Raw genomic sequence first — 27,834 nt, forward strand, 5'->3', positions numbered from 1 at the left:
ATGCGGCGTGGATGAAATGTTATAAAAATTTGGTAGAACCACTTTCCGCAAGAGAAATCATTCGTCACTACTCGTTTACAATACTAGTTATTGCATTTCGTTGTCAAAATAACTGCGACCTGATTTCTGCAGCTGAATGTGACCTCACCGTGTTTGTTTCTGCAAGTATACAAGGGAATGAATTTGAAGCGATTAATCTTCTTCATTGACATGGATGGTCATTTTCTTGAAACCACTCCACGTGCATTTTAATCGGTTATAATGTTGCTTATCTGGATAAAAGTGTATTGGCCAGGAATCGATCCCAGGTCTCCCACATGGCAGTCCAGAATTCTACCACTGAATCACCTATACCACATTCCACTCGAATTATTTTTTTACGTGAGATGCATGAATACTCTTCTTATTTCATTCCTCCAAAATTGCGTGTTCTCTGTGTATATAAAATCTGACTTTTTACTTTTTTCATCACGATCGGCAGATGATGGTGGGTTATTTTTTTATATTCTCTACAAATTTGCAGTTTATTGTTGTTTAGTTGGATAAAAGTGCATCGGCCGGGAATCGAACCCGGGCATCCCGCGTGGCAGGCGAGAATTCTACCACTGAACCACCGATGCCTCGTGTGTCTGGTGTGATTTTACATGAGATGCATGAATACTGGTCTTCTTTCAGTCGCGTGTGAGTGAAACTTTTCTGTGTTTCTTATGCTCCTGACTTTCTCATTTTTCATGAATATCCGAAGATGAAGATGGACTAAATTGATAATATGCAAGTTATTGGGATGTTGTTTAAATATTTCTTCACTTGTTATAAAAATTTGGTAAAACCGCTTTCCGCAAGAGAAATCCTTCGTCACTACTCGTTTACAATACTAGTTATTGCATTTCGTTGTCAAAATAACTGCGACCTGATTTCTGCAGCTGAATGTGACCTCACCGTGTTTGTTTCTGCAAGTATACAAGGGAATGAATTTGAAGCGATTAATCTTCTTCATTGACATGGATAGTCTTTTTCTTGAAACAACTCCACGTGCATCTTAATCGGTTATAATGTTGCTTATCTGGATAAAAGTGCATTGGCCAGGAATCGATCCCAGGTCTCCCACGTGGCAGTCCAGAATTCTACCACTGAATCACCAATACCACATTCCACTCGAATTATTTTTACGTGAGATGCATTAATACTCTTCTTTTTTCATTCCTCCAAAATTGCGTGTTCTCTGTGTATATATAATCTGAATTTTTTCATCACGATCTGCAGATGATGGTGGGTTCTTTTTTTATATTCGCTCCAAATTTGCAGTTTATTGTTGTTTAGTTGGATAAAAGTGCATCGGCCGGGAATCGAACCCGGGCTTCCCGCGTGGCAGGCGAGAATTCTACCACTGAACCACCGATGCCTCGTGTGTCTGGTGTGATTTTACGTGAGATGCATGAATACTGATCTTCTTTCAGTCGCGTGTAAGTGAGACTGTTCTGTGTTTCTTTGGCTCCTGACTTTCCCATTTTTCATGAATATCCGAAGATGAAGATGGACAAAATTGATTATATGCAAGTTATTGGGATGTTGTTACAAATATGTCTTCACCTGTTATAAAGATTTTGTAGAACCGCTTTCCGCAAGAGAAATCCTTTGTCACTATTCGTGTCCAATACTAGTTATTGCATTTCGTTGTCAAAATAACTGCGACCTGATTTCCGCAGCTGAAAGTGACCTCACCGTGATTTTTTCTGCAAGTATACAAGGGAATTAATTTTATGCGATTAAGATTCTTCATTGACATGGAAAGTCATTTTCTTGAAACCACTCCACGTGCATTTTCATCGGTTATAATGTTGCTTATCTGGATAAAAGTGCATTGGCCAGGAATCGATCCCAGGTCTCCCACGTGGCAGTCCAGAATTCTACCACTGAATCACCTATACCACATTCCGCTCGAATTCTTTTTACGTGAGATGCATGAATACTCTTATTTTTTCAATCTTCCAAAATTGCGTTTTCTCTGTGTATATAGAATCTGAATTTCATCATCACGATATGCAGATGATGGTGGGTTCTTTTTTTATATTCGCTCCAAATTTGCAGTTTATTGTTGTTTAGTTGGATAAAAGTGCATCGGCCGGGAATCAAACCCGGGCCACCCGCGTGGCAGGCGAGAATTCTACCACTGAACCACCGATGCCTCGTGTGTCTGGTGTGATTTTACGTGAGATGCATGAATACTGATCTTCTTTCAGTCGCGTGTATGTGAGACTTTTCTGTGTTTCTTAGGCTCCTGACTTTCCCATTTTTCATGAATATCCGAAGATGAAGATGGACTAAATTGATTATATGCAAGTTATTGGGATGCTATTACAAATATTTCTTCACCTGTTATAAAGATTTGGTAGAACCGCTTTCCGCAAAGAGAAATCCTTTGTCACTACTCGTGTCCAATACTAGTTATTGCATTTCGTTGTCAAAATAACTGCGACCTGATTTCCGCAGCTGAAAGTGACCCCACCGTGTTTTTTTCTGCAAGTATACAAGGGAATGAATTTTATGCGATAAATATTTTTCATTGACATGGAAAGTCATTTTCTTGAAACCACTCGACGTGCATTTTAATCGGTTATGATGTTGCTTATCTGGATAAAAGTGCATTGGCCAGTAAACGATCCCAGGTCTCCCACGTGGCAGTCCAGAATTCTACCACTGAATTACCTATACCACATTCCGCTCGAATTATTTTTACGTGAGATGCATGAATACTCTTATTTTTTCCATCCTCCAAAATTGCGTTTTCTCTGTATATATAGAATCTGAATTTTTTCATCACGATCTGCAGATGGTGGGTTCTTTTTTATATTCGCTCCAAATTTGCAGTTTATTGTTGTTTAGTTGGAAAAAAGTGCATCGGCCGGGAATCGAACCCGGGCCTCCCGCGTGGCAGGCGAGAATTCTACCACTGAACCACCGATGCCTCGTGTGTCTGGTGTGATTTTACGTGAGATGCTTGAATACTGATCTTATTTCAGTCGAGTGTGAGACTTTTCTGTGTTTCTTAGGCTCCTGACTTTCCCATTTTTCATGAATATCAGAAGATGAAGATGGACTAAATTGATTATATGCAAGTTATTGGGATGTTGTTAAAATATTTCTTCACCTGTTATAAAGATTTTTGTAGAACCGCTTTCCGCAAAGAGAAATCATTTGTCACTACTCGTGTCCAATACTAGTTATTGCATTTCGTTGTCAAAATCACTGCGACCTGATTTCCGCAGCTGAAAGTGACCTCACCGTGTTTTTTTCTGCAAGTATACAAGGGAATGAATTTTATGCGATTAATATTCTTCATTGACATGGAAAGTCATTTTCTTGAAACCACTCCACGTGCATTTTAATCGGTTATGATGTTGCTTATCTGGATAAAAGTGCATTGGCCAGGAATCGATCCCAGGTCTCCCACGTGACAGTCCAGAATTCTACCACTGAATCACCAATACCACATTCCACACGAATTTTTTTTACGTGAGATGCATGAATACTCTTCTTTTTTCCATCCTCCAAAATTGCGTTTTCTCTGTGTATATAGAATCTGAATTTTTTCATCACGATCTGCAGATGATGGTGGGTTCTTTTTTTATATTCGCTCCAAATTTGCAGTTTATTGTAGTTTAGTTGGATAAAAGTGCATCGGCCGGGAATCGAACCCGGGCTTCCCGCGTGGCAGGCGAGAATTCTACCACTGAACCACCGATGCTTCGTGTGTTTGGTGTGATTTTACGTGAGATGCATGAATACTGATCTTCTTTCAGTCGCGTGTAAGTGAGACTGTTCTGTGTTTCTTAGGCTCCTGACTTTCCCATTTTTCATGAATATCCGAAGATGAAGATGGACTAAATTGATTATATGCAAGTTATTGGGATGTTGTTACAAATATGTCTTCACCTGTTATAAAGATTTTGTAGAACCGCTTCCGCAAGAGAAATCCTTTGTCACTACTCGTGTCCAATACTAGTTATTGCATTTCGTTGTCAAAATAGCTGCGACCTGATTTCCGCATCTGAAAGTGACCCCACCGTGTTTTTTCTGCAAGTATACAAGGGAATGAATTTTATGCGATTAATATTCTTCATTGACATGGAAAGTCATTTTCTTGAAACCACTCCACGTGCATTTTGATCGGTTATAATGTTGCTTATCTGGATAAAAGTGCATTGGCCAGGAATCGATCCCAGGTCTCCCACGTGGCAGTCCAGAATTCTACCACTGAATCACCAATACCACATTCCAATCGAATTTTTTTTACGTGAGATGCATGAATACTCTTCTTTTTTCCATCCTCCAAAATTGCGTTTTCTCTGTATATATAGAATCTGAATTTTATCATCACTATATGCAGATGATGGTGGGTTCTTTTTTTATATTCGCTCTAAATTTGCAGTTTATTGTTGTTTAGTTGGATAAAAGTGCATCGGCCGGGAATCGAACCCGGGCCTCCCGCGTGGCAGGCGAGAATTCTACCACTGAACCACAAATGCCTCTTGCGTCTGGCGTGATTTTACGTGAGATGCATGAATACTGATCTTCTTTCAGTAGCGTGTGAGACTTTTCTGTGTTTCTTAGGCTCCTGACTTTCCTATTTTTCATGAATATCCGAAGATGAAGATGGACTAAATTTATTATATGCAAGTTATTGGGATGTTGTTAAAAATATTTCTTCACCTGTTATAAAGATTTGGTAGAACCGCTTTCCGCAAAGAGAAATCCTTTGTCACTACTCGTGTCCAATACTAGTTATTGAATTTCGTTGTCAAAATAGCTGCGACCTGATTTCCGCAGCTGAAAGTGACCCCACCGTGTTTTTTTCTGCAAGTATACAAGGGAATGAATTTTATGCGATTAAAATTCTTCATTGACATGGAAAGTCATTTTCTTGAAACCACTCCACGTGCATTTTGATCGGTTATAATGTTGCTTATCTGGATAAAAGTGCATTGGCCAGGAATCGATCCCAGGTCTCCCACGTGGCAGTCCAGAATTCTACCACTGAATCACCAATACCACATTCCAATCGAATTTTTTTTACGTGAGATGCATGAATACTCTTCTTTTTTCCATCCTCCAAAATTGCGTTTTCTCTGTATATATAGAATCTGAATTTTATCATCACTATATGCAGATGATGGTGGGTTCTTTTTTTATATTCGCTCTAAATTTGCAGTTTATTGTTGTTTAGTTGGATAAAAGTGCATCGGCCGGGAATCGAACCCGGGCCTCCCGCGTGGCAGGCGAGAATTCTACCACTGAACCACAAATGCCTCTTGCGTCTGGCGTGATTTTACGTGAGATGCATGAATACTGATCTTCTTTCAGTAGCGTGTGAGACTTTTCTGTGTTTCTTAGGCTCCTGACTTTCCTATTTTTCATGAATATCCGAAGATGAAGATGGACTAAATTTATTATATGCAAGTTATTGGGATGTTGTTAAAAATATTTCTTCACCTGTTATAAAGATTTGGTAGAACCGCTTTCCGCAAAGAGAAATCCTTTGTCACTACTCGTGTCCAATACTAGTTATTGAATTTCGTTGTCAAAATAGCTGCGACCTGATTTCCGCAGCTGAAAGTGACCCCACCGTGTTTTTTTCTGCAAGTATACAAGGGAATGAATTTTATGCGATTAAAATTCTTCATTGACATGGAAAGTCATTTTCTTGAAACCACTCCACGTGCATTTTCATCGGTTATAATGATGCTTATCTGGATAAAAGTGCATTGGCCAGGAATCGATCCCAGGTCTCCCACGTGGCAGTCCAGAATTCTACCACTGAATCACCAATACCACATTCCACTCGAATTTTTTTTACGTGAGATGCATGAATACTCTTCTTTTTTCCATCCTCCAAAATTGCGTTTTCTCTGTATATATAGAATCTGAATTTTTTCATCACGATCTGCAGATGGTGGGTTCTTTTTTATATTCGCTCCAAATTTGCAGTTTATTGTTGTTTAGTTGGAAAAAAGTGCATCGGCCGGGAATCGAACCCGGGCCTCCCGCGTGGCAGGCGAGAATTCTACCACTGAACCACCGATGCCTCGTGTGTCTGGTGTGATGGTACGTGAGATGCTTGAATACTGATCTTCTTTCAGTCGAGTGTGAGACTTTTCTGTGTTTCTTAGGCTCCTGACTTTCCCATTTTTCATGAATATCCGAAGATGAAGATGGACTAAATTGATTATATGCAAGTTATTGGGATGTTGTTAAAATATTTCTTCACCTGTTATAAAGATTTTTGTAGAACCGCTTTCCGCAAAGAGAATTTGTCACTACTCGTGTCCAATACTAGTTATTGCATTTCGTTGATCTTCTTTCGGTCGCGTGTAAGTGAGACTTTTCTGTGTTTCTTAGGCTCCTGACTTTCCCATTTTTCATGAATATCCGAAGATGAAGAAGGACTAAATTGATTATATGCAAGTTATTGGGATGCTGTTAAAATATTTCTTCACCTGTTATAAAGATTTTTGTAGAACCGCTTTCCGCAAAGAGAAATCATTTGTCACTACTCGTGTCCAATACTAGTTATTGCATTTCGTTGTCAAAATAACTGCGACCTGATTTCCGCAGCTGAAAGTGACCCCACCGTGTTTTTTCTGCAAGTATACAAGGGAATGAATTTTATGCGATAAATATTCTTCATTGACATGGAAAGTCATTTTCTTGAAACCACTCGACGTGCATTTTAATCGGTTATGATGTTGCTTATCTGGATAAAAGTGCATTGGCCAGTAAACGATCCCAGGTCTCCCACGTGGCAGTCCAGAATTCTACCACTGAATTACCTATACCACATTCCGCTCGAATTCTTTTTACGTGAGATGCATGAATACTCTTATTTTTTCCATCCTCCAAAATTTGCGTTTTCTCTGTGTATATGGAATCTGAATTTTATCATCACGATATGCAGATGATGGTGGGTTCTTTTTTTATATTCGCTCCAAATTTGCAGTTTATTGTTGTTTAGTTGGATAAAAGTGCATCGCCCAGGAATCGAACCCGGGCCTCCCGCGTGGCAGGCGAGAATTCTACCACTGAACCACCGATGCCTCGTGTGTCTGGCGTGATTTTACGTGAGATGCATGAATACTGATCTTCTTTCAGTAGCGTGTGAGACTTTTCTGTGTTTCTTAGGCTCCTGACTTTCCTATTTTTCATGAATATCCGAAGATGAAGATGGACTAAATTTATTATATGCAAGTTATTGGGATGTTGTTAAAAATATGTATTCACCTGTTATAAAGATTTGGTAGAACTGCTTTCCGCAAAGAGAAATCCTTTGTCACTACTCGTGTCCAATACTAGTTATTGCATTTCGTTGTCAAAATAGCTGCGACCTGATTTCCGCATCTGAAAGTGACCCCACCGTGTTTTTTCTGCAAGTATAAAAGGGAATGAATTTTATGCGATTAATATTCTTCATTGACATGGAAAGTCATTTTCTTGAAACCACTCCACGTGCATTTTGATCGGTTATAATGTTGCTTATCTGGATAAAAGTGCATTGGCCAGGAATCGATCCCAGGTCTCCCACGTGGCAGTCCAGAATTCTACCACTGAATCACCAATACCACATTCCACTCGAATTTTTTTTACGTGAGATGCATGAATACTCTTCTTTTTTCCATCCTCCAAAATTGAGTTTTCTCTGTATATATAGAATCTGAATTTTTTCATCACGATCTGCAGATGATGGTGGGTTCTTTTTTATATTCGCTCCAAATTTGCAGTTTATTGTTGTTTAGTTGGATAAAAATGCATCGGCCGGGAATCAAACCCGGGCCTCCCGCGTGGCAGGCGAGAATTCTACCACTGAACCACCGATGCCTCGTGTGTCTGGTGTGATTTTACGTGAGATGCATGAATACTGATCTTCTTTCAGTAGCGTGTGAGACTTTTCTGTGTTTCTTAGGCTCCTGACTTTCCTATTTTTCATGAATATCCGAAGATGAAGATGGACTAAATTGATTATATGCAAGTTATTGGGATGTTGTTAAAAATATTTCTTCACCTGTTATAAAGATTTGGTAGAACCGCTTTCCGCAAAGAGAAATCATTTGACACTACTCGTGTCCAATACTAGTTATTGCATTTCGTTGATCTTCTTTCAGTCGCGTGTAAGTGAGACTGTTCTGTGTTTCTTAGGCTCCTGACTTTCCCATTTTTCATGAATATCCGAAGATGAAGATGGACTAAATTGATTATATGCAAGTTATTGGGATGTTGTTACAAATATGTCTTCACCTGTTATAAAGATTTTGTAGAACCGCTTCCGCAAGAGAAATCCTTTGTCACTACTCGTGTCCAATACTAGTTATTGCATTTCGTTGTCAAAATAGCTGCGACCTGATTTCCGCATCTGAAAGTGACCCCACCGTGTTTTTTCTGCAAGTATACAAGGGAATGAATTTTATGCGATTAATATTCTTCATTGACATGGAAAGTCATTTTCTTGAAACCACTCCACGTGCATTTTGATCGGTTATAATGTTGCTTATCTGGATAAAAGTGCATTGGCCAGGAATCGATCCCAGGTCTCCCACGTGGCAGTCCAGAATTCTACCACTGAATCACCAATACCACATTCCAATCGAATTTTTTTTACGTGAGATGCATGAATACTCTTCTTTTTTCCATCCTCCAAAATTGCGTTTTCTCTGTATATATAGAATCTGAATTTTATCATCACTATATGCAGATGATGGTGGGTTCTTTTTTTATATTCGCTCTAAATTTGCAGTTTATTGTTGTTTAGTTGGATAAAAGTGCATCGGCCGGGAATCGAACCCGGGCCTCCCGCGTGGCAGGCGAGAATTCTACCACTGAACCACAAATGCCTCTTGCGTCTGGCGTGATTTTACGTGAGATGCATGAATACTGATCTTCTTTCAGTAGCGTGTGAGACTTTTCTGTGTTTCTTAGGCTCCTGACTTTCCTATTTTTCATGAATATCCGAAGATGAAGATGGACTAAATTTATTATATGCAAGTTATTGGGATGTTGTTAAAAATATTTCTTCACCTGTTATAAAGATTTGGTAGAACCGCTTTCCGCAAAGAGAAATCCTTTGTCACTACTCGTGTCCAATACTAGTTATTGAATTTCGTTGTCAAAATAGCTGCGACCTGATTTCCGCAGCTGAAAGTGACCCCACCGTGTTTTTTTCTGCAAGTATACAAGGGAATGAATTTTATGCGATTAAAATTCTTCATTGACATGGAAAGTCATTTTCTTGAAACCACTCCACGTGCATTTTGATCGGTTATAATGTTGCTTATCTGGATAAAAGTGCATTGGCCAGGAATCGATCCCAGGTCTCCCACGTGGCAGTCCAGAATTCTACCACTGAATCACCAATACCACATTCCAATCGAATTTTTTTTACGTGAGATGCATGAATACTCTTCTTTTTTCCATCCTCCAAAATTGCGTTTTCTCTGTATATATAGAATCTGAATTTTATCATCACTATATGCAGATGATGGTGGGTTCTTTTTTTATATTCGCTCTAAATTTGCAGTTTATTGTTGTTTAGTTGGATAAAAGTGCATCGGCCGGGAATCGAACCCGGGCCTCCCGCGTGGCAGGCGAGAATTCTACCACTGAACCACAAATGCCTCTTGCGTCTGGCGTGATTTTACGTGAGATGCATGAATACTGATCTTCTTTCAGTAGCGTGTGAGACTTTTCTGTGTTTCTTAGGCTCCTGACTTTCCTATTTTTCATGAATATCCGAAGATGAAGATGGACTAAATTTATTATATGCAAGTTATTGGGATGTTGTTAAAAATATTTCTTCACCTGTTATAAAGATTTGGTAGAACCGCTTTCCGCAAAGAGAAATCCTTTGTCACTACTCGTGTCCAATACTAGTTATTGAATTTCGTTGTCAAAATAGCTGCGACCTGATTTCCGCAGCTGAAAGTGACCCCACCGTGTTTTTTTCTGCAAGTATACAAGGGAATGAATTTTATGCGATTAAAATTCTTCATTGACATGGAAAGTCATTTTCTTGAAACCACTCCACGTGCATTTTCATCGGTTATAATGATGCTTATCTGGATAAAAGTGCATTGGCCAGGAATCGATCCCAGGTCTCCCACGTGGCAGTCCAGAATTCTACCACTGAATCACCAATACCACATTCCACTCGAATTTTTTTTACGTGAGATGCATGAATACTCTTCTTTTTTCCATCCTCCAAAATTGCGTTTTCTCTGTATATATAGAATCTGAATTTTTTCATCACGATCTGCAGATGGTGGGTTCTTTTTTATATTCGCTCCAAATTTGCAGTTTATTGTTGTTTAGTTGGAAAAAAGTGCATCGGCCGGGAATCGAACCCGGGCCTCCCGCGTGGCAGGCGAGAATTCTACCACTGAACCACCGATGCCTCGTGTGTCTGGTGTGATGGTACGTGAGATGCTTGAATACTGATCTTCTTTCAGTCGAGTGTGAGACTTTTCTGTGTTTCTTAGGCTCCTGACTTTCCCATTTTTCATGAATATCCGAAGATGAAGATGGACTAAATTGATTATATGCAAGTTATTGGGATGTTGTTAAAATATTTCTTCACCTGTTATAAAGATTTTTGTAGAACCGCTTTCCGCAAAGAGAATTTGTCACTACTCGTGTCCAATACTAGTTATTGCATTTCGTTGATCTTCTTTCGGTCGCGTGTAAGTGAGACTTTTCTGTGTTTCTTAGGCTCCTGACTTTCCCATTTTTCATGAATATCCGAAGATGAAGAAGGACTAAATTGATTATATGCAAGTTATTGGGATGCTGTTAAAATATTTCTTCACCTGTTATAAAGATTTTTGTAGAACCGCTTTCCGCAAAGAGAAATCATTTGTCACTACTCGTGTCCAATACTAGTTATTGCATTTCGTTGTCAAAATAACTGCGACCTGATTTCCGCAGCTGAAAGTGACCCCACCGTGTTTTTTCTGCAAGTATACAAGGGAATGAATTTTATGCGATAAATATTCTTCATTGACATGGAAAGTCATTTTCTTGAAACCACTCGACGTGCATTTTAATCGGTTATGATGTTGCTTATCTGGATAAAAGTGCATTGGCCAGTAAACGATCCCAGGTCTCCCACGTGGCAGTCCAGAATTCTACCACTGAATTACCTATACCACATTCCGCTCGAATTCTTTTTACGTGAGATGCATGAATACTCTTATTTTTTCCATCCTCCAAAATTTGCGTTTTCTCTGTGTATATGGAATCTGAATTTTATCATCACGATATGCAGATGATGGTGGGTTCTTTTTTTATATTCGCTCCAAATTTGCAGTTTATTGTTGTTTAGTTGGATAAAAGTGCATCGCCCAGGAATCGAACCCGGGCCTCCCGCGTGGCAGGCGAGAATTCTACCACTGAACCACCGATGCCTCGTGTGTCTGGCGTGATTTTACGTGAGATGCATGAATACTGATCTTCTTTCAGTAGCGTGTGAGACTTTTCTGTGTTTCTTAGGCTCCTGACTTTCCTATTTTTCATGAATATCCGAAGATGAAGATGGACTAAATTTATTATATGCAAGTTATTGGGATGTTGTTAAAAATATGTATTCACCTGTTATAAAGATTTGGTAGAACTGCTTTCCGCAAAGAGAAATCCTTTGTCACTACTCGTGTCCAATACTAGTTATTGCATTTCGTTGTCAAAATAGCTGCGACCTGATTTCCGCATCTGAAAGTGACCCCACCGTGTTTTTTCTGCAAGTATAAAAGGGAATGAATTTTATGCGATTAATATTCTTCATTGACATGGAAAGTCATTTTCTTGAAACCACTCCACGTGCATTTTGATCGGTTATAATGTTGCTTATCTGGATAAAAGTGCATTGGCCAGGAATCGATCCCAGGTCTCCCACGTGGCAGTCCAGAATTCTACCACTGAATCACCAATACCACATTCCACTCGAATTTTTTTTACGTGAGATGCATGAATACTCTTCTTTTTTCCATCCTCCAAAATTGAGTTTTCTCTGTATATATAGAATCTGAATTTTTTCATCACGATCTGCAGATGATGGTGGGTTCTTTTTTATATTCGCTCCAAATTTGCAGTTTATTGTTGTTTAGTTGGATAAAAATGCATCGGCCGGGAATCAAACCCGGGCCTCCCGCGTGGCAGGCGAGAATTCTACCACTGAACCACCGATGCCTCGTGTGTCTGGTGTGATTTTACGTGAGATGCATGAATACTGATCTTCTTTCAGTAGCGTGTGAGACTTTTCTGTGTTTCTTAGGCTCCTGACTTTCCTATTTTTCATGAATATCCGAAGATGAAGATGGACTAAATTGATTATATGCAAGTTATTGGGATGTTGTTAAAAATATTTCTTCACCTGTTATAAAGATTTGGTAGAACCGCTTTCCGCAAAGAGAAATCATTTGACACTACTCGTGTCCAATACTAGTTATTGCATTTCGTTGATCTTCTTTCAGTCGCGTATAAGTGAGACTTTTCTGTGTTTCATAGGCTCCTGACTTTCCTATTTTTCATGAATATCCGAAGATGAAGATGGACTAAATTGATTATATGCAAGTTATTGGGATGCTGTTAAAATATTTCTTCACCTGTTATAAAGATTTGGTAGAACCGCTTTCCGCAAAGAGAAATCATTTGACACTACTCGTGTCCAATACTAGTTATTGCATTTCGTTGTCAAAATAACTGCGACCTGATTTCCGCAGCTGAAAGTGACCCCACCGTGTTTTTTTCTGCAAGTATACAAGGGAATGAATTTTATGCGATAAATATTCTTCATTGACATGGAAAGTCATTTTCTTGAAACCACTCGACGTGCATTTTAATCGGTTATGATGTTGCTTATCTGGATAAAAGTGCATTGGCCAGTAAACGATCCCAGGTCTCCCACGTGGCAGTCCAGAATTCTACCACTGAATTACCTATACTACATTCCGCTCGAATTCTTTTTACGTGAGATGCATGAATACTCTTATTTTTTCCATCCTCCAAAATTGCGTTTTCTCTGTGTCTATAGAATCTGAATTTTATCATCACGATATGCAGATGATGGTGGGTTCTTTTTTTATATTCGCTCGAAATTTGCAGTTTATTGTTGTTTAGTTGGGTAAAAGTGCATCGGCCGGGAATCGAACCCGGGCCTCCCGCGTGGCAAGCGAGAATTCTACCACTGAACCACCGATGCCTCGTGTGTCTGGCGTGATTTTACGTGAGATGCATGAATACTGATCTTCTTTCAGTAGCGTGTGAGACTTTTCTGTGTTTCTTAGGCTCCTGACTTTCCTATTTTTCATGAATATCCGAAGATGAAGATGGACTAAATTTATTATATGCAAGTTATTGGGATGTTGTTAAAAATATTTCTTCACCTGTTATAAAGATTTGGTAGAACTGCTTTCCGCAAAGAGAAATCCTTTGTCACTACTCGTGTCCAATACTAGTTATTGCATTTTGTTGTCAAAATAGCTGCGACCTGATTTCCGCATCTGAAAGTGACCCCACCGTGTTTTTTCTGCAAGTATACAAGGGAATGAATTTTATGCGATTAATATTCTTCATTGACATGGAAAGTCATTTTCTTGAAACCACTCCACGTGCATTTTAATCGGTTATGATGTTGCTTCTCTGGATAAAAGTGCATTGGCCAGTAAACGATCCCAGGTCTCACACGTGGCAGTCCAGAATACTACCAATGAATTACCTTTACCACATTCCGCTCGAATTATTTTTACGTGAGATGCATGAATACTCTTATTTTTTCCATCCTCCAAAATTGCGTTTTCTCTGTGTATATAGAATCTGAATTTTATCATCACGATATGCAGATGATGGTGGGTTCTTTTTTTATATTCGCTCCAAATTTGCAGTTTATTGTTGTTTAGTTGGATAAAAGTGCATCGGCCGGGATTCGAACCCGGGGCTCCGGCATGGCTGGCGAGAATTCTACCACTGAACCACCAATGCCTCGTATGTCTGGTGTGATTTTACGTGAGATGCATGAATACTGATCTTCTTTCAGTAGCGTGTGAGACTTTTTTGTGTTTCTTAGGCTCCTGACTTTCCTATTTTTCATGAATATCCGAAGATGAAGATGGACTAAATTTATTATATGCAAGTTATTGGGATGTTGTTAAAAATATTTCTTCACCTGTTATAAAGATTTGGTAGAACCGCTTTCCGCAAAGAGAAATCCTTTGTCACTACTCGTGTCCAATACTAGTTATTGCATTTCGTTGTCAAAATAACTGCGACCTGATTTCCGCAGCTGAAAGTGACCCCACCGTGTTTTTTCTGCAAGTATACAAGGGAATGAATTTTATGCGATTAATATTCTTCATTGACATGGAAAGTCATTTTCTTGAAACCACTCCACGTGCATTTTAATCGGTTATAATGTTGCTTATCTGGATAAAAGTGCATTGGCCAGTAAACGATCCCAGGTCTCCCACGTGGCAGTCCAGAATTCTACCACTGAATTACCTATACCACATTCCGCTCGAATTCTTTTTACGTGAGATGCATGAATACTCTTATTTATTCCATCCTCCAAAATTGCGTTTTCTCTGTGTCTATAGAATCTGAATTTTATCATCACGATATGCAGATGATGGTGGGTTCTTTTTTTATATTCGCTCGAAATTTGCAGTTTATTGTTGTTTAGTTGGATAAAAGTGCATCGGCCGGGAATCGAACCCGGGCCTCCCGCGTGGCAGGCGAGAATTCTACCACTGAACCACCGATGCCTCGTGTGTCTGGCGTGATTTTACGTGAGATGCATGAATACTGATCTTCTTTCAGTAGCGTGTGAGACTTTTCTGTGTTTCTTAGGCTCCTGACTTTCCTATTTTTCATGAATATCCGAAGATGAAGATGGACTAAATTTATTATATGCAAGTTATTGGGATGTTGTTAAAAATATTTCTTCACCTGTTATAAAGATTTGGTAGAACCGCTTTCCGCAAAGAGAAATCCTTTGTCACTACTCGTGTCCAATACTAGTTATTGCATTTCGTTGTCAAAATAACTGCGACCTGATTTCCGCAGCTGAAAGTGACCCCACCGTGTTTTTTCTGCAAGTATACAAGGGAATGAATTTTATGCGATTAATATTCTTCATTGACATGGAAAGTCATTTTCTTGAAACCACTCCACGTGCATTTTAATCGGTTATAATGTTGCTTATCTGGATAAAAGTGCATTGGCCAGTAAACGATCCCAGGTCTCCCACGTGGCAGTCCAGAATTCTACCACTGAATTACCTATACCACATTCCGCTCGAATTCTTTTTACGTGAGATGCATGAATACTCTTATTTTTTCCATCCTCCAAAATTGCGTTTTCTCTGTGTCTATAGAATCTGAATTTTATCATCACGATATGCAGATGATGGTGGGTTCTTTTTTATATTCGCTCGAAATTTGCAGTTTATTGTTGTTTAGTTGGATAAAAGTGCATCGGCCGGGAATCGAACCCGGGCCTCCCGCGTGGCAGGCGAGAATTCTACCACTGAACCACCGATGCCTCGTGTGTCTGGCGTGATTTTACGTGAGATGCATGAATACTGATCTTCTTTCAGTAGCGTGTGAGACTTTTCTGTGTTTCTTAGGCTCCTAACTTTCCTATTTTTCATGAATATCCGAAGATGAAGATGGACTAAATTTATTATATGCAAGTTATTGGGATGTTGTTAAAAATATTTCTTCACCTGTTATAAAGATTTGGTAGAACTGCTTTCCGCAAAGAGAAATCCTTTGTCACTACTCGTGTCCAATACTAGTTATTGCATTTCGTTGTCAAAATAGGTGCGACCTGATTTCCGCATCTGAAAGTGACCCCACCGTGTTTTTTCTGCAAGTATACAAGGGAATGAATTTTATGCGATTAATATTCTTCATTGACATGGAAAGTCATTTTCTTGAAACCACTCCACGTGCATTTTAATCGGTTATAATGTTGCTTATCTGGATAAAAGTGCATTGGCCAGTAAACGATCCCAGGTCTCCCACGTGGCAGTCCAGAATTCTACCACTGAATTACCTATACCACATTCCGCTCGAATTCTTTTTACGTGAGATGCATGAATACTCTTATTTTTTCCATCCTCCAAAATTGCGTTTTCTCTGTGTCTATAGAATCTGAATTTTATCATCACGATATGCAGATGATGGTGGGTTCTTTTTTTATATTCGCTCGAAATTTGCAGTTTATTGTTGTTTAGTTGGATAAAAGTGCATCGGCCGGGAATCGAACCCGGGCCTCCCGCGTGGCAGGCGAGAATTCTACCACTGAACCACCGATGCCTCGTGTGTCTGGCGTGATTTTACGTGAGATGCATGAATACTGATCTTCTTTCAGTAGCGTGTGAGACTTTTCTGTGTTTCTTAGGCTCCTGACTTTCCTATTTTTCATGAATATCCGAAGATGAAGATGGACTAAATTTATTATATGCAAGTTATTGGGATGTTGTTAAAAATATTTCTTCACCTGTTATAAAGATTTGGTAGAACCGCTTTCCGCAAAGAGAAATCCTTTGTCACTACTCGTGTCCAATACTAGTTATTGCATTTCGTTGTCAAAATAACTGCGACCTGATTTCCGCAGCTGAAAGTGACCCCACCGTGTTTTTTCTGCAAGTATACAAGGGAATGAATTTTATGCGATTAATATTCTTCATTGACATGGAAAGTCATTTTCTTGAAACCACTCCACGTGCATTTTAATCGGTTATAATGTTGCTTATCTGGATAAAAGTGCATTGGCCAGTAAACGATCCCAGGTCTCCCACGTGGCAGTCCAGAATTCTACCACTGAATTACCTATACCACATTCCGCTCGAATTCTTTTTACGTGAGATGCATGAATACTCTTATTTTTTCCATCCTCCAAAATTGCGTTTTCTCTGTGTCTATAGAATCTGAATTTTATCATCACGATATGCAGATGATGGTGGGTTCTTTTTTATATTCGCTCGAAATTTGCAGTTTATTGTTGTTTAGTTGGATAAAAGTGCATCGGCCGGGAATCGAACCCGGGCCTCCCGCGTGGCAGGCGAGAATTCTACCACTGAACCACCGATGCCTCGTGTGTCTGGCGTGATTTTACGTGAGATGCATGAATACTGATCTTCTTTCAGTAGCGTGTGAGACTTTTCTGTGTTTCTTAGGCTCCTGACTTTCCTATTTTTCATGAATATCCGAAGATGAAGATGGACTAAATTTATTATATGCAAGTTATTGGGATGTTGTTAAAAATATTTCTTCACCTGTTATAAAGATTTGGTAGAACTGCTTTCCGCAAAGAGAAATCCTTTGTCACTACTCGTGTCCAATACTAGTTATTGCATTTCGTTGTCAAAATAGCTGCGACCTGATTTCCGCATCTGAAAGTGACCCCACCGTGTTTTTTCTGCAAGTATACAAGGGAATGAATTTTATGCGATTAATATTCTTCATTGACATGGAAAGTCATTTTCTTGAAACCACTCCACGTGCATTTTAATCGGTTATAATGTTGCTTATCTGGATAAAAGTGCATTGGCCAGTAAACGATCCCAGGTCTCCCACGTGGCAGTCCAGAATTCTACCACTGAATTACCTATACCACATTCCGCTCGAATTCTTTTTACGTGAGATGCATGAATACTCTTATTTTTTCCATCCTCCAAAATTGCGTTTTCTCTGTGTCTATAGAATTTGAATTTTATCATCACGATATGCAGATGATGGTGGGTTCTTTTTTTATATTCGCTCGAAATTTGCAGTTTATTGTTGTTTAGTTGGATAAAAGTGCATCGGCCGGGAATCGAACCCGGGCCTCCCGCGTGGCAGGCGAGAATTCTACCACTGAACCACCGATGCCTCGTGTGTCTGGCGTGATTTTACGTGAGATGCATGAATACTGATCTTCTTTCAGTAGCGTGTGAGACTTTTCTGTGTTTCTTAGGCTCCTGACTTTCCTATTTTTCATGAATATCCGAAGATGAAGATGGACTAAATTTATTATATGCAAGTTATTGGGATGTTGTTAAAAATATTTCTTCACCTGTTATAAAGATTTGGTAGAACCGCTTTCTGCAAAGAGAAATCCTTTGTCACTACTCGTGTCCAATACTAGTTATTGCATTTCGTTGTCAAAATAACTGCGACCTGATTTCCGCAGCTGAAAGTGACCCCACCGTGTTTTTTCTGCAAGTATACAAGGGAATGAATTTTATGCGATTAATATTCTTCATTGACATGGAAAGTCATTTTCTTGAAACCACTCCACGTGTATTTTAATCGGTTATAATGTTGCTTATCTGGATAAAAGTGTATTGGCCAGTAAACGATCCCAGGTCTCCCACGTGGCAGTCCAGAATTCTACCACTGAATTACCTATACCACATTCCGCTCGAATTCTTTTTACGTGAGATGCATGAATACTCTTATTTTTTCCATCCTCCAAAATTGCGTTTTCTCTGTGTCTATAGAATCTGAATTTTATCATCACGATATGCAGATGATGGTGGGTTCTTTTTTTATATTCGCTCGAAATTTGCAGTTTATTGTTGTTTAGTTGGATAAAAGTGCATCGGCCGGGATTCGAACCCGGGCCTCCGGCATGGCTGGCGAGAATTCTCCAACTGAACCACCAATGCCTCGTGTGTCTGGTGTGATTTTACGTGAGATGCATGAATACTGATCTTCTTTCAGTAGCGTGTGAGACTTTTCTGTGTTTCTTAGGCTCCTGACTTTCCTATTTTTCATGAATATCCGAAGATGAAGATGGACTAAATTTATTATATGCAAGTTATTGGGATGTTGTTAAAAATATTTCTTCACCTGTTATAAAGATTTGGTAGAACTGCTTTCCGCAAAGAGAAATCCTTTGTCACTACTCGTGTCCAATACTAGTTATTGCATTTCGTTGTCAAAATAGCTGCGACCTGATTTCCGCATCTGAAAGTGACCCCACCGTGTTTTTTCTGCAAGTATACAAGGGAATGAATTTTATGCGATTAATATTCTTCATTGACATGGAAAGTCATTTTCTTGAAACCACTCCACGTGCATTTTAATCGGTTATAATGTTGCTTATCTGGATAAAAGTGCATTGGCCAGTAAACGATCCCAGGTCTCCCACGTGGCAGTCCAGAATTCTACCACTGAATTACCTATACCACATTCCGCTCGAATTCTTTTTACGTGAGATGCATGAATACTCTTATTTTTTCCATCCTCCAAAATTGCGTTTTCTCTGTGTCTATAGAATCTGAATTTTATCATCACGATTTGCAGATGATGGTGGGTTCTTTTTTATATTCGCTCGAAATTTGCAGTTTATTGTTGTTTAGTTGGATAAAAGTGCATCGGCCGGGATTCGAACCCGGGCCTCCGGCATGGCTGGCGAGAATTCTCCAACTGAACCACCAATGCCTCGTGTGTCTGGTGTGATTTTACGTGAGATGCATGAATACTGATCTTCTTTCAGTAGCGTGTGAGACTTTTCTGTGTTTCTTAGGCTCCTGACTTTCCTATTTTTCATGAATATCCGAAGATGAAGATGGACTAAATTTATTATATGCAAGTTATTGGGATGTTGTTAAAAATATTTCTTCACCTGTTATAAAGATTTGGTAGAACCGCTTTCCGCAAAGAGAAATCCTTTGTCACTACTCGTGTCCAATACATGTTATTGCATTTCGTTGTCAAAATAGCTGCGACCTGATTTCCGCATCTGAAAGTGACCCCACCGTGTTTTTTCTGCAAGTATACAAGGGAATGAATTTTATGCGATTAATATTCTTCATTGACATGGAAAGTCATTTTCTTGAAACCACTCCACGTGCATTTTAATCGGTTATGATGTTGCTTCTCTGGATAAAAGTGCATTGGCCAGTAAACGATCCCAGGTCTCACACGTGGCAGTCCAGAATTCAACCAATGAATTACCTTTACCACATTCCGCTCGAATTATTTTTACGTGAGATGCATGAATACTCTTATTGTTTCCATCCTCCAAAATTGCGTTTTCTCTGTGTATATAGAATCTGAATTTTATCATCACGATATGCAGATGATGGTGGGTTCATTTTTTATATTCGCTCCAAATTTGCAGTTTATTGTTGTTTAGTTGGATAAAAGTGCATCGGCCGGGAATCGAACCCGGGCCTCCCGCATGGCAGGCGAGAATTCTACCACTGAACCACCAATGCTTCGTGTGTCTGGTGTGATTTTACGTGAGATGCATGAATACTGATCTTCTTTCAGTAGCGTGTAAGACTTTTCTGTGTTTCTTATGCTCCTGACTTTCCTATTTTTCATGAATATCCGAAGATGAAGATGGACTAAATTGATTATATGCAAGTTATTGGGATGTTGTTAAAAATATTTCTTCACCTGTTATAAAGATTTGGTAGAACCGCTTTCCGCAAAGAGAAATCCTTTGTCACTACTCGTGTCCAATACTAGTTATTGCATTTCGTTGTCAAAATAACTGCGACCTGATTTCCGCAGCTGAAAGTGACCCCACCGTGTTTTTTCTGCAAGTATACAAGGGAATGAATTTTTTTGCGATTAATATTCTTCATTGACATGAAAAGTCATTTTCTTGAAACCACTCCACGTGCATTTTAATCGGTTATAATGTTGCTTATCTGGATAAAAGTGCATTGGCCAGTAAACGATCCCAGGTCTCCCACGTGGCAGTCCAGAATTCTTCCACTGAATTACCTATACCACATTCCGCTCGAATTCTTTTTACGTGAGATGCATGAATACTCTTATTTTTTCCATCCTCCAAAATTGCGTTTTCTCTGTGTATATAGAATCTGAATTTTATCATCACGATATATTTTATACTCGCTCCAAATTTGCAGTTTATTGTTGTTTAGTTGGATAAAAGTGCATCGGCCGGGAATCGAACCCGGGCCTCCCGCATGGCAGGCGAGAATTCTACCACTGAACCACCAATGCCTCGTGTGTCTGGTGTGATTTTACGTGAGATGCATGAATACTGATCTTCTTTCAGTAGCGTGTAAGAATTTTCTGTGTTTCTTAGGCTCCTGACTTTCCTATTTTTCATGAATATCCGAAGATGAAGATGGACTAAATTGATTATATGCAAGTTATTCGGATGTTGTTAAAAATATTTCTTCACCTGTTATAAAGATTTGGTAGAACCGCTTTCCGCAAAGAGAAATCCTTTGTCACTACTCGTGTCCAATACTAGTTATTGCATTTCGTTGTCAAAATAACTGCGACCAAATTTCCGCAGCTGAAAGTGACCCCACCGTGTTTTTTTCTGCAAGTATACAAGGGAATGAATTTTATGCGATTAATATTCTTCATTGACATGGAAAGTCATTTTCTTGAAACCACTCCACGTGCATTTTGATGGGTTATAATGTTGCTTATCTGGATAAAAGTGCATTGGCCAGGAATCGATCCCAGGTCTCCCACGTGGCAGTCTAGAATTCTACCACTGAATCACCAATACCACATTCCACTCGAATTTATTTTACGTGAGATGCATGAATACTCTTCTTTTTTCCATCCTCCAAAAAACTGCGTTTTTTCTGTATATATAGAATCTGAATTTTTTCATCACGATCTGCAGATGGTGGGTTCTTTTTTATATTCGCTCCAAATTTGCAGTTTATTGTTGTTTAGTTGGAAAAAAGTGCATCGGCCGGGAATCGAACCCGGGCCTCCCGCGTGGCAGGCGAGAATTCTACCACTGAACCACCGATGCCTCGTGTGTCTGGTGTGATTTTACGTGAGATGCTTGAATATTGATCTTCTTTCAGTCGAGTGTGAGACTTTTCTGTGTTTCTTAGGCTCCTGACTTTCCCATTTTTCATGAATATCCGAAGATGAAGATGGACTAAATTGATTATATGCAAGTTATTGGGATGTTGTTAAAATATTTCTTCACCTGTTATAAAGATTTTTGTAGAACCGCTTTCCGCAAAGAGAAATCATTTGTCACTACTCGTGTCCAATACTAGTTATTGCATTTCGTTGATCTTCTTTCAGTCGCGTGTAAGTGAGACTTTTCTGTGTTTCTTAGGCTCCTGACTTTCCCATTTGTCATGAATATCCGAAGATGAAGATGGACTAAATTGATTATATGCAAGTTATTGGGATGCTGTTAAAATATTTCTTCACCTGTTATAAAGATTTTTGTAGAACCGCTTTCCGCAAAGAGAAATCATTTGTCACTACTCGTGTCCAATACTAGTTATTGCATTTCGTTGTCAAAATAACTGCGACCTGATTTCCGCAGCTGAAAGTGACCCCACCGTGTTTTTTCTGCAAGTATACAAGGGAATGAATTTTATGCGATAAATATTCTTCATTGACATGGAAAGTCATTTTCTTGAAACCACTCGACGTGCATTTTAATCGGTTATGATGTTGCTTATCTGGATAAAAGTGCATTGGCCAGTAAACGATCCCAGGTCTCCCACGTGGCAGTCCAGAATTCTACCACTGAATTACCTATACCACATTCCGCTCGAATTCTTTTTACGTGAGATGCATGAATACTCTTATTTTTTCCATCCTCCAAAATTGCGTTTTCTCTGTGTATATAGAATCTGAATTTTATCATCACGATATGCAGATGATGGTGGGTTCTTTTTTTTTATTCGCTCCAAATTTGCAGTTTATTGTTGTTTAGTTGGATAAAAGTGCATCGGCCGGGAATCGAACCCGGGCCTCCCGCGTGGCAGGCGAGAATTCTACCACTGAACCACCGATGCCTCGTGTGTCTGGTGTGATTTTACGTGAGATGCATGAATACTGATCTTCTTTCAGTAGCGTGTGAGACTTTTCTGTGTTTCTTAGGCTCCTGACTTTCCTATTTTTCATGAATATCCGAAGATGAAGATGGACTAAATTTATTATATGCAAGTTATTGGGATGTTGTTAAAAATATTTCTTCACCTGTTATAAAGATTTGGTAGAACCGCTTTCCGCAAAGAGAAATCCTTTGTCACTACTCGTGTCCAATACTAGTTATTGCATTTCGTTGTCAAAATAGCTGCGACCTGATTTCCGCATCTGAAAGTGACCCCACCGTGTTTTTTTCTGCAAGTATACAAGGAAATGAATTTTATGCGATTAATATTCTTCATTGACATGGAAAGTCATTTTCTTGAAACCACTCCACGTGCATTTTGATCGGTTATAATGTTCCTTATCTGGATAAAAGTGCATTGGCCAGGAATCGATCCCAGGTCTCCCACGTGGCAGTCCAGAATTCTACCACTGAATCACCAATACCACATTCCGCTCGAATTCTTTTTACGTGAGATGCATGAATACTCTTATTTTTTCCATCCTCCAAAATTGCGTTTTCTCTGTGTATATAGAATCTGAATTTTATCATCACGATATGCAGATGATGGTGGGTTCTTTTTTTATGTTCGCTCCAAATTTGCAGTTTATTGTTGTTTAGTTGGATAAAAGTGCATCGGCCGGGAATCGAACCCGGGCCTCCCGCATGGCAGGCGAGAATTCTACCACTGAACCACCAATGCCTCGTGTGTCTGGTGTGATTTTACGTGAGATGCATGAATACTGATCTTCTTTCAGTAGCGTGTAAAACTTTTCTGTGTTTCTTAGGCTCCTGACTTTCCTATTTTTCATGAATATTCGAAGATGAAGATGGACTAAATTGATTATATGCAAGTTATTGGGATGTTGTTAAAAATATTTCTTCACCTGTTATAAAGATTTGGTAGAACCGCTTTCCGCAAAGAGAAATCCTTTGTCACTACTCGTGTCCAATACTAGTTATTGCATTTCGTTGTCAAAATTGCTGCGACCTGATTTCCGCATCTGAAAGTGACCCCACCGTGTTTTTTCTGCAAGTATACAAGGAAATGAATTTTATGCGATTAATATTCTTCATTGACATGGAAAGTCATTTTCTTGAAACCACTCCACGTGCATTTTGATCGGTTATAATGTTCCTTATCTGGATAAAAGTGCATTGGCCAGGAATCGATCCCAGGTCTCCCACGTGGCAGTCCAGAATTCTACCACTGAATCACCAATACCACATTCCGCTCGAATTCTTTTTACGTGAGATGCATGAATACTCTTATTTTTTCCATCCTCTAAAATTGCGTTTTCTCTGTGTATATAGAATCTGAATTTCATCATCACGATATGCAGATGATGGTGGGTTCTTTTTTTATATTCGCTCCAAATTTGCAGTTTATTGTTGTTTAGTTGGATAAAAGTGCATCGGCCAGGAATCGAACCCAGGCCTCCCGCATGGCAGGCGAGAATTCTACCACTGAACCACCAATGCCTCGTGTGTCTGGTGTGATTTTACGTGAGATGCATGAATACTGATCTTCTTTCAGTAGCGTGTAAGACTTTTCTGTGTTTCTTAGGCTCCTGACTTTACTATTTTTCATGAATATCCGAAGATGAAGATTGACTAAATTGATTATATGCAAGTTATTGGGATGTTGTTAAAAATATTTCTTCACCTGTTATAAAGATTTGGTAGAACCGCTTTCCGCAAAGAGAAATCCTTTGTCACTACTCGTGTCCAATACTAGTTATTGCATTTCGTTGTCAAAATAACTGCGACCTGATTTCCGCAGCTGAAAGTGACCCCACCGTGTTTTTTCTGCAAGTATACAAGGGAATGAATTTTATGCGATTAATATTCTTCATTGACATGGAAAGTCATTTTCTTGAAACCACTCCACGTGCATTTTGATCGGTTATAATGTTCCTTATCTGGATAAAAGTGCATTGGCCAGGAATCGATCCCAGGTCTCCCACGTGGCAGTCCAGAATTCTACCACTGAATCACCAATACCACATTCCGCTCGAATTCTTTTTACGTGAGATGCATGAATACTCTTATTTTTTCCATCCTCCAAAATTGCGTTTTCTCTGTGTATATAGAATCTGAATTTTATCATCACGATATGCAGATGATGGTGGGTTCTTTTTTTATATTCGCTCCAAATTTGCAGTTTATTGTTGTTTAGTTGGATAAAAGTGCATCGGCCGGGAATCGAACCCGGGCCTCCCGCATGGCAGGCGAGAATTCTACCACTGAACCACCAATGCCTCGTGTGTCTGGTGTGATTTTACGTGAGATGCATGAATACTGATCTTCTTTCAGTAGCGTGTAAGACTTTTCTGTGTTTCTTAGGCTCCTGACTTTCCTATTTTTCATGAATATTCGAAGATGAAGATGGACTAAATTGATTATATGCAAGTTATTGGGATGTTGTTAAAATATTTCTTCACCTGTTATAAAGATTTGGTAGAACCGCTTTCCGCAAAGAGAAATCCTTTGTCACTACTCGTGTCCAATACTAGTTATTGCATTTCGTTGTCAAAATAACTGCGACCTGATTTCCGCAGCTGAAAGTGACCCCACCGTGTTTTTTCTGCAAGTATACAAGGGAATGAATTTTTTGCGATTAATATTCTTCATTGACATGGAAAGTCATTTTCTTGAAACCACTCCACGTGCATTTTAATCGGTTATAATGTTGCTTATCTGGATAAAAGTGCATTGGCCAGTAAACGATCCCAGGTCTCCCACGTGGCAGTCCAGAATTCTACCACTGAATTACCTATACCACATTCCGCTCGAATTCTTTTTACGTGAGATGCATGAATACTCTTATTTTTTCCATCCTCCAAAATTGCGTTTTCTCTGTGTATATAGAATCTGAATTTTATCATCACGATATATTTTATACTCGCTCCAAATTTGCAGTTTATTGTTGTTTAGTTGGATAAAAGTGCATCGGCCGGGAATCGAACCCGGGCCTCCCGCATGGCAGGCGAGAATTCTACCACTGAACCACCAATGCCTCGTGTGTCTGGTGTGATTTTACGTGAGATGCATGAATACTGATCTTCTTTCAGTAGCGTGTAAGAATTTTCTGTGTTTCTTAGGCTCCTGACTTTCCTATTTTTCATGAATATCCGAAGATGAAGATGGACTAAATTGATTATATGCAAGTTATTCGGATGTTGTTAAAAATATTTCTTCACCTGTTATAAAGATTTGGTAGAACCGCTTTCCGCAAAGAGAAATCCTTTGTCACTACTCGTGTCCAATACTAGTTATTGCATTTCGTTGTCAAAATAACTGCGACCTAATTTCCGCAGCTGAAAGTGACCCCACCGTGTTTTTTTCTGCAAGTATACAAGGGAATGAATTTTATGCGATTAATATTCTTCATTGACATGGAAAGTCATTTTCTTGAAACCACTCCACGTGCATTTTGATGGGTTATAATGTTGCTTATCTGGATAAAAGTGCATTGGCCAGGAATCGATCCCAGGTCTCCCACGTGGCAGTCTAGAATTCTACCACTGAATCACCAATACCACATTCCACTCGAATTTATTTTACGTGAGATGCATGAATACTCTTCTTTTTTCCATCCTCCAAAAAACTGCGTTTTTTCTGTATATATAGAATCTGAATTTTTTCATCACGATCTGCAGATGGTGGGTTCTTTTTTATATTCGCTCCAAATTTGCAGTTTATTGTTGTTTAGTTGGAAAAAAGTGCATCGGCCGGGAATCGAACCCGGGCCTCCCGCGTGGCAGGCGAGAATTCTACCACTGAACCACCGATGCCTCGTGTGTCTGGTGTGATTTTACGTGAGATGCTTGAATATTGATCTTCTTTCAGTCGAGTGTGAGACTTTTCTGTGTTTCTTAGGCTCCTGACTTTCCCATTTTTCATGAATATCCGAAGATGAAGATGGACTAAATTGATTATATGCAAGTTATTGGGATGTTGTTAAAATATTTCTTCACCTGTTATAAAGATTTTTGTAGAACCGCTTTCCGCAAAGAGAAATCATTTGTCACTACTCGTGTCCAATACTAGTTATTGCATTTCGTTGATCTTCTTTCAGTCGCGTGTAAGTGAGACTTTTCTGTGTTTCTTAGGCTCCTGACTTTCCCATTTGTCATGAATATCCGAAGATGAAGATGGACTAAATTGATTATATGCAAGTTATTGGGATGCTGTTAAAATATTTCTTCACCTGTTATAAAGATTTTTGTAGAACCGCTTTCCGCAAAGAGAAATCATTTGTCACTACTCGTGTCCAATACTAATTGCATTTCGTTGTCAAAATAACTGCGACCTGATTTCCGCAGCTGAAAGTGACCCCACCGTGTTTTTTCTGCAAGTATACAAGGGAATGAATTTTATGCGATAAATATTCTTCATTGACATGGAAAGTCATTTTCTTGAAACCACTCGACGTGCATTTTAATCGGTTATGATGTTGCTTATCTGGATAAAAGTGCATTGGCCAGTAAACGATCCCAGGTCTCCCACGTGGCAGTCCAGAATTCTACCACTGAATTACCTATACCACATTCCGCTCGAATTCTTTTTACGTGAGATGCATGAATACTCTTATTTTTTCCATCCTCCAAAATTGCGTTTTCTCTGTGTATATAGAATCTGAATTTTATCATCACGATATGCAGATGATGGTGGGTTCTTTTTTTTTATTCGCTCCAAATTTGCAGTTTATTGTTGTTTAGTTGGATAAAAGTGCATCGGCCGGGAATCGAACCCGGGCCTCCCGCGTGGCAGGCGAGAATTCTACCACTGAACCACCGATGCCTCGTGTGTCTGGTGTGATTTTACGTGAGATGCATGAATACTGATCTTCTTTCAGTAGCGTGTGAGACTTTTCTGTGTTTCTTAGGCTCCTGACTTTCCTATTTTTCATGAATATCCGAAGATGAAGATGGACTAAATTTATTATATGCAAGTTATTGG

The 27,834-nt window shown here is 39.3% G+C and overlaps 24 non-coding genes across 24 annotated transcripts; all 24 read right to left on the minus strand.

Moving 5' to 3' along the window:
- Nucleotides 1-549: 549 nt before the first annotated feature.
- Nucleotides 550-620, minus strand: TRNAG-GCC (transfer RNA glycine (anticodon GCC)). Its single transcript has one exon. It is a non-coding gene; the product is annotated as a tRNA-Gly (tRNA).
- Nucleotides 621-1,331: 711 nt separating this feature from the next.
- Nucleotides 1,332-1,402, minus strand: TRNAG-GCC (transfer RNA glycine (anticodon GCC)). The gene has a single exon. It is a non-coding gene; the product is annotated as a tRNA-Gly (tRNA).
- Nucleotides 1,403-2,114: 712 nt separating this feature from the next.
- TRNAG-GCC (transfer RNA glycine (anticodon GCC)) lies at nucleotides 2,115-2,185 on the minus strand. Its single transcript has one exon. It is a non-coding gene; the product is annotated as a tRNA-Gly (tRNA).
- A 709-nt stretch (nucleotides 2,186-2,894) lies between these two features.
- Nucleotides 2,895-2,965, minus strand: TRNAG-GCC (transfer RNA glycine (anticodon GCC)). The gene has a single exon. It is a non-coding gene; the product is annotated as a tRNA-Gly (tRNA).
- A 709-nt stretch (nucleotides 2,966-3,674) lies between these two features.
- TRNAG-GCC (transfer RNA glycine (anticodon GCC)) lies at nucleotides 3,675-3,745 on the minus strand. The gene has a single exon. It is a non-coding gene; the product is annotated as a tRNA-Gly (tRNA).
- A 2,266-nt stretch (nucleotides 3,746-6,011) lies between these two features.
- TRNAG-GCC (transfer RNA glycine (anticodon GCC)) lies at nucleotides 6,012-6,082 on the minus strand. The gene has a single exon. It is a non-coding gene; the product is annotated as a tRNA-Gly (tRNA).
- Nucleotides 6,083-7,798: 1,716 nt separating this feature from the next.
- Nucleotides 7,799-7,869, minus strand: TRNAG-GCC (transfer RNA glycine (anticodon GCC)). Its single transcript has one exon. It is a non-coding gene; the product is annotated as a tRNA-Gly (tRNA).
- A 2,495-nt stretch (nucleotides 7,870-10,364) lies between these two features.
- On the minus strand, nucleotides 10,365-10,435 carry TRNAG-GCC (transfer RNA glycine (anticodon GCC)). The gene has a single exon. It is a non-coding gene; the product is annotated as a tRNA-Gly (tRNA).
- A 1,716-nt stretch (nucleotides 10,436-12,151) lies between these two features.
- On the minus strand, nucleotides 12,152-12,222 carry TRNAG-GCC (transfer RNA glycine (anticodon GCC)). Its single transcript has one exon. It is a non-coding gene; the product is annotated as a tRNA-Gly (tRNA).
- A 941-nt stretch (nucleotides 12,223-13,163) lies between these two features.
- Nucleotides 13,164-13,234, minus strand: TRNAG-GCC (transfer RNA glycine (anticodon GCC)). The gene has a single exon. It is a non-coding gene; the product is annotated as a tRNA-Gly (tRNA).
- Nucleotides 13,235-14,721: 1,487 nt separating this feature from the next.
- Nucleotides 14,722-14,792, minus strand: TRNAG-GCC (transfer RNA glycine (anticodon GCC)). Its single transcript has one exon. It is a non-coding gene; the product is annotated as a tRNA-Gly (tRNA).
- A 707-nt stretch (nucleotides 14,793-15,499) lies between these two features.
- TRNAG-GCC (transfer RNA glycine (anticodon GCC)) lies at nucleotides 15,500-15,570 on the minus strand. The gene has a single exon. It is a non-coding gene; the product is annotated as a tRNA-Gly (tRNA).
- A 708-nt stretch (nucleotides 15,571-16,278) lies between these two features.
- TRNAG-GCC (transfer RNA glycine (anticodon GCC)) lies at nucleotides 16,279-16,349 on the minus strand. Its single transcript has one exon. It is a non-coding gene; the product is annotated as a tRNA-Gly (tRNA).
- Nucleotides 16,350-17,056: 707 nt separating this feature from the next.
- TRNAG-GCC (transfer RNA glycine (anticodon GCC)) lies at nucleotides 17,057-17,127 on the minus strand. Its single transcript has one exon. It is a non-coding gene; the product is annotated as a tRNA-Gly (tRNA).
- A 708-nt stretch (nucleotides 17,128-17,835) lies between these two features.
- TRNAG-GCC (transfer RNA glycine (anticodon GCC)) lies at nucleotides 17,836-17,906 on the minus strand. Its single transcript has one exon. It is a non-coding gene; the product is annotated as a tRNA-Gly (tRNA).
- A 2,265-nt stretch (nucleotides 17,907-20,171) lies between these two features.
- Nucleotides 20,172-20,242, minus strand: TRNAG-GCC (transfer RNA glycine (anticodon GCC)). Its single transcript has one exon. It is a non-coding gene; the product is annotated as a tRNA-Gly (tRNA).
- Nucleotides 20,243-20,931: 689 nt separating this feature from the next.
- Nucleotides 20,932-21,002, minus strand: TRNAG-GCC (transfer RNA glycine (anticodon GCC)). Its single transcript has one exon. It is a non-coding gene; the product is annotated as a tRNA-Gly (tRNA).
- A 707-nt stretch (nucleotides 21,003-21,709) lies between these two features.
- On the minus strand, nucleotides 21,710-21,780 carry TRNAG-GCC (transfer RNA glycine (anticodon GCC)). The gene has a single exon. It is a non-coding gene; the product is annotated as a tRNA-Gly (tRNA).
- A 941-nt stretch (nucleotides 21,781-22,721) lies between these two features.
- On the minus strand, nucleotides 22,722-22,792 carry TRNAG-GCC (transfer RNA glycine (anticodon GCC)). Its single transcript has one exon. It is a non-coding gene; the product is annotated as a tRNA-Gly (tRNA).
- A 709-nt stretch (nucleotides 22,793-23,501) lies between these two features.
- Nucleotides 23,502-23,572, minus strand: TRNAG-GCC (transfer RNA glycine (anticodon GCC)). The gene has a single exon. It is a non-coding gene; the product is annotated as a tRNA-Gly (tRNA).
- Nucleotides 23,573-25,059: 1,487 nt separating this feature from the next.
- Nucleotides 25,060-25,130, minus strand: TRNAG-GCC (transfer RNA glycine (anticodon GCC)). Its single transcript has one exon. It is a non-coding gene; the product is annotated as a tRNA-Gly (tRNA).
- Nucleotides 25,131-25,817: 687 nt separating this feature from the next.
- TRNAG-GCC (transfer RNA glycine (anticodon GCC)) lies at nucleotides 25,818-25,888 on the minus strand. The gene has a single exon. It is a non-coding gene; the product is annotated as a tRNA-Gly (tRNA).
- A 707-nt stretch (nucleotides 25,889-26,595) lies between these two features.
- TRNAG-GCC (transfer RNA glycine (anticodon GCC)) lies at nucleotides 26,596-26,666 on the minus strand. Its single transcript has one exon. It is a non-coding gene; the product is annotated as a tRNA-Gly (tRNA).
- Nucleotides 26,667-27,604: 938 nt separating this feature from the next.
- On the minus strand, nucleotides 27,605-27,675 carry TRNAG-GCC (transfer RNA glycine (anticodon GCC)). Its single transcript has one exon. It is a non-coding gene; the product is annotated as a tRNA-Gly (tRNA).
- Between the last annotated feature and the right edge of the window lie 159 nt (nucleotides 27,676-27,834).

This window comes from Lampetra fluviatilis, chromosome 4 (assembly GCF_964198595.1).
Source record: "Lampetra fluviatilis chromosome 4, kcLamFluv1.1, whole genome shotgun sequence".
In the NCBI taxonomy this organism is placed as follows: domain Eukaryota; kingdom Metazoa; phylum Chordata; class Hyperoartia; order Petromyzontiformes; family Petromyzontidae; genus Lampetra; species Lampetra fluviatilis.